The sequence below is a fragment of the Rhinopithecus bieti genome, unplaced genomic scaffold (assembly GCF_001698545.2).
Source record: "Rhinopithecus bieti isolate Rb0 unplaced genomic scaffold, ASM169854v2 scaffold_23569, whole genome shotgun sequence".
In the NCBI taxonomy this organism is placed as follows: domain Eukaryota; kingdom Metazoa; phylum Chordata; class Mammalia; order Primates; family Cercopithecidae; genus Rhinopithecus; species Rhinopithecus bieti.
The window spans coordinates 100,245-105,377 of record NW_016810816.1 but is presented as its reverse complement, the minus strand read 5'-3'; positions in this window follow the sequence as shown (position 1 = coordinate 105,377).

Here is a 5,133-nt window from a genome sequence, read left to right as displayed (position 1 = left end):
ATCATATGTTTAAATATTATTCTCAACTTCCTTAGAATTCATTCAAAAGATTATATTGAATATGGATTCACATGGGATTTTTATGTTTTAATGAAGAAAATTTTTATATTTAGTGATGGAAATTTTAATTTTTAAATTTAAATGTTTTAATTAAAATTTTAAAAATTTTCTCTCAAGTTCTCAGAAATAGAGTATCTGTACAATGGAGATTTTTCTATCTCTGGTTGAAAATAAGTCTATTTAAACTGAAATGCTTATGGATTTAAATTTTCATGTAGTTTGCTTAATTGCTCATCATATATGACAGTGCATTTTCTGACTATATTGATTAAATCAAGTTGTTTTTCACCCTAGTATTATTTCTTGTCTTATTTGTTAGAAATTCTACCAATATGCAGTGACTTCAATGAATGTTGTTGTGTTCATAAACATTCACAGAAAGACAGAGATGCTTGTCATGCACAAGTGAGGCAGAAAGTAGTGAAATTCCTAATAGCTAAACAAAAATATTTATTCATCACTTAAGAGTACAAACATGAAAGGAAACTAACTTATACACCTATCTGCTAGGCACTACTAGACTTTTTATATGTATCAACTACCGATTGGGCCTTAATTCTTATACATTTCCTCAGCAGAAATCTCATATCTTGAAATCCTGAGTATCTTGTTCAAATTCATTCAGCTGTTCTGGATAGAGGTAGACTTTGAGTCAATATTGCCTTTTCTTCACATCCTTGGGAGTTTAGAAAAAAGATAATTTTTGTTTCATTAATCTTTTTTATTCTTTTATTGTCAAATTCATTTATTTTGCTCCAATCTTATTTCTTTTCTTCTAATAATTTTTGGTTTGATTTTCTGTTGCTTTTCTAGGTCTTTAAGATGCATCATTAAGTTGTTTCCTTTTAATTCCTTCATTCACTCAATGGTTGTTTAGGACCACATTGTTTCATTTTCATTTGTTCATATAGTTTCCAAAGTTCCTCTTGTTACTGATTTCTAGTCTTATTCCATTGTGGTCAGAATATATACTTAATATGATTTCTTTAAAAAAAATTGAGACTTGTTTTTTGGCCTAACATGTGGTCTAAGCTGAGAATGTTCCATGTGTTGAAGAGAAGAATATGTATTCTGCAAGCTGTTAGATAAAATATTCTGTAAATGTCTATTAAGTCCTTTTGATCTACAGTGCAGTTGACTCTGATACTTCTTTGCTAATTTTATGTTGAGATGGTGTGTGCAATTCTGCGGGTAGGGCGTTGAAGTCCCAGCTATTATTATATCTGTCTTTAGCTTGAATGATATCTTCTTTGTTTCTTCTAATGCTCCAGCATTGGGTGCATATATATTTACAATTGTTATATCCTCTTGATGAATTAACCCTTTTCTCATTAAATAATAGCCTTCTTTGTCTCTATTTATAGATTTTGTCTTCAAATGTATTTTATCTGATGTAAATATAGCTACTCCTGCTTTTATTGGATCCTATTTCATAAAATATCTTTTTCCATTTCTTAAATTTTAGTCTATGCGTATCTTTACAGGTGCAGTGAATTTCTCATAGGCAGCATATGGTTGGGCTTTGGGTTTTTTTTTTTTTTTTTATTATTATTCAGTCACATCTTTTTCTGGAAGAATTTAGACTATTTATACTCAATTTTATTATTAATAGTAAGAATTACACCGTCATTTTATTATTTGTTTTTTGGGGTTTTTTTTGGTCCTCTCATTTTTATTTATTTATTCTTATTTTGCTTTGTGTGAAAGTGATTTTTCTCAGGTGACATGTTTACATTTCTTGCTTTTATTTTTTTCATATCCTTTATAGGTATTTTTGGATGTTACCAGGAGGCTTGCAAATAACATTCTATAACCAATTATTTCAAACTCATGACAACTTAACTGTGATTACAAACAAACAAAAAACAAAAGAAAATAACTCGTCTTAAATTCCATTTCCCCGCCTTTTGACTTTTATTATCTCTATTTATATCTTTTATCTAGTCTATCTCTTTAAAAGTTGTTGTAGTTTTTTTTTTTTTTTAATTGATTTGTCTTTTAGTCTTCCCACTACAGGTATACATAGTTTTACATATTACAATTACAGTGTTAGAGAATTCTGTATTTCTATGTGTTACTATTACCAGTGAGTTTTATACCTTCAGATGATTTATTGTTGCTTGTTAATGTACTTTTGTTTAGATTGAAGAACTCCTTTTAAAATTTCTTATAAGACAGGTCTGGCATTGATAAAATATTTTAGCTTTTGTTTGTCTAGGAAAGGGTTTATTTCTCCTTCATGTTTGAATGATAATTTAATGAACATAATATTCTAAGTTGGAATTTTTTTTCATCACTTTAAATATTCCATCCCACTCCTTTCTAGTCTGTAAGCTTTCCTATGAGAGGCTTGATGCCAGATGTATCAAAGCTCTTCTATATTTTATTTGCTTCTTTTCTCTTGCTGTTTTTAAGGTCTTTGCTTTATCCTAGATCTTTGAGAATTTGATTGTCATCTGCCTTAAGGTAGTCTTATTTAGGATGAATCTTTTGAGGTTCCTTAACCTTGTTGTACCTAGATATTCACGTCTTTCTCTAAGTTTGAAAAGTTCTCGCTATTATTTTTAAAATAAACTTTCTACCCCATCTCTGTCTCTACATCATCTTTAAGGCCAGTAACTCTTAGATTTACCCTTTTGTGGCTATGTTCTTAATCTTATAGGCATGCTTAAGGAAAAATAATTTTATATAAGAAAAAGTGTTGTATGGTCAGTTTTGCTTTGCTTAGGAAAACAAAACTGAGATAAATTTTAAAATTAAGGTTATTACATCCATGTATTTTCCTGCATGTGCTTTTAAGCCAATTTAACATTGAGTTACAGGGCTTTAACTCCTGGGTCTAAAAAGGAAACAGAGTCCTGCTAAATTTTAAACACTGACAGCAATTAAAGCCTCATCTTCAGGCTCTGTAGAAGATGCCAGTCAAAATAAACTGCATTCCTGAGACACAAGGCAAAATAATTTAAGCTATTTAATTCCTCAAGGCCCAGGCCAGGGACTATTGCAGAGGAAGTGGGAGCATACGATTGTAAGAACCAATTTTGAAAGATAAAATAAGTTCCATTTCTCTGTAAACCAATCATTAGTACAGAAGGCACACTGATGCAAAACCAGTATATGGACTCCCGTGTCAGATGAACAAGGTTTTCTTGCAGCACTAACCAACTCCTTAATAAAGGTTATAAGAGGCTTATGGAAGTTATATTTTATAATCAAAATTAAATTTTATTGATTGTTTACAAAATTTTGAAAAACAAATGTAATTGGCTTCATGCGGTTTTAATTAGAATTTTAGTTAGAAAATTAAGCCTTCTTGCTCAAAGAATGAAAGTTTTCACTTTTTTGGAAATCCTTGAATTATCACTTTGATTAAATTACTTTACAATGACCTGTAATCTTATTTTGTAATATCCAGTGTTTAAAACCTTTTATATTTGACAAACTTTCCAAAATAAAATTATAAATTATGTCTTTTGTAACCTAATTAATCTTTTAAGACATTAGGTTCCTTAAAGTCCAAAAAAATGACATAGTTTGGCTTACTGGGTATAAAAAGTATACAGGAAGCATTGTCAAATATGAAATGGTGTTTGGTTTTCTTTGGGCTGTATTTGTATAAATATGTTATTAGTATGTGTTCCAAAATTATGGGAAACTCCTGTAATTCTGATATAACTTAGTGTACATTATCAGTAATAATCATAATTATTATGTTAAAATTATTGTGAACCACAAAGGTAACAAATTTCCTTGTCAATTGTGTCTTTTGACTATGGCTACCTTACAACATTTTTTTATCCATGGACAATTGTTCTTGGAGTGTTCTTGACATGATTGTCTTGCTTTGGTCCTCTTTAGAAGGTAGTTTTATAATCAGCTATAAAACTCCAACAGGTGCTCTTAAATGCAGGTTTCTGATGACTTTGGAGATTGTGACATCAGAATAGAGGAAAAACTGTCAGGACTTATGGAGAACTAAAATGTTCACGGGTGGGGGTGGGGGGGCTTGCTTTGAGCTGTATCAGCCTTACTGGATGGAACTAATGTACATATTGATTGCTGTCTCATGTCTCCCTAAAATATATAAAACCAAGCTGTGCCCCGACCATCTTGGGCACATGTCATCAGAATTTCCTGAGGCTGTGTCACGGGTGCATCCTCAACCTTGGAAAAATAAACTTTCTAAATTAACTGAGACCTGTCTCACATTTTGGGGGTTTGCAGATAAGATAAGGGAGCATCCGCTGGGTTACCAGGAAACATCTCTTGCTCTCTTCTCTCTATTTTCTGCAATCAGAAGGAGTATCTCTTCACACTGATCTACCTAGAGTTGGAGGAGGGGTGATGGGTGCACCCTTGTGGCCAGCACAGCTGGCACTGTGCAGGGTTGCACCTGGGTCTGCAGCCACTACTACCTGCCTTCAGCTGATATTTATTCAAGGCTCTAGACCACATTAGTCAGCAGGTGGTGAATTCCGCCAGGACTGGGTTCATCCCATCAGGACAGTGAATTTTCTTCTGGCCTAGGGTGGGTCTAGAAATGTCATTCAGGAGCAGAGACCTAGAATTCACGGCTTCAGGAATCTGCCTGGTGCTTTATTTCACTGGAGCTGAGCTGCTATCCATGTTGTAGGCCATAGTCCTCCATCCGCCAAGCAGGAGTCTGTCTTGGAACCTGCACGTCCTGCAGTCGGGGAGAGGTAGCACAGGTGAGCCCTTGACCACTACAGCTAGTGTCACACTTGGTTACACCACATGTCCACTGCCTCCAAGACAAGTCTATCACCAGAGCTTACCCTAAACTATAGACCTTGTGGCCTGACTAGCACTCAAATTTTTCTAGACTTCAGACCACCATAGCAAGCACATGGTGAAGCCCAAACTTAAGTTTTTACCGCTGAAGCAGGGAATCTCCCTCTAGTTCAGGGCTTGTCAGAATGCTTCTTCTGTGTGAGCCGGCAGAATTCTGCCCTGTGCTGTGTTCCACTATGACAGGGCAGCACTGAGTTCCAGTGCAAAGTTCCACAATCACTTCCCTCTCCCTCCCCCAAGCACACAGATTCTCTCTCCCAT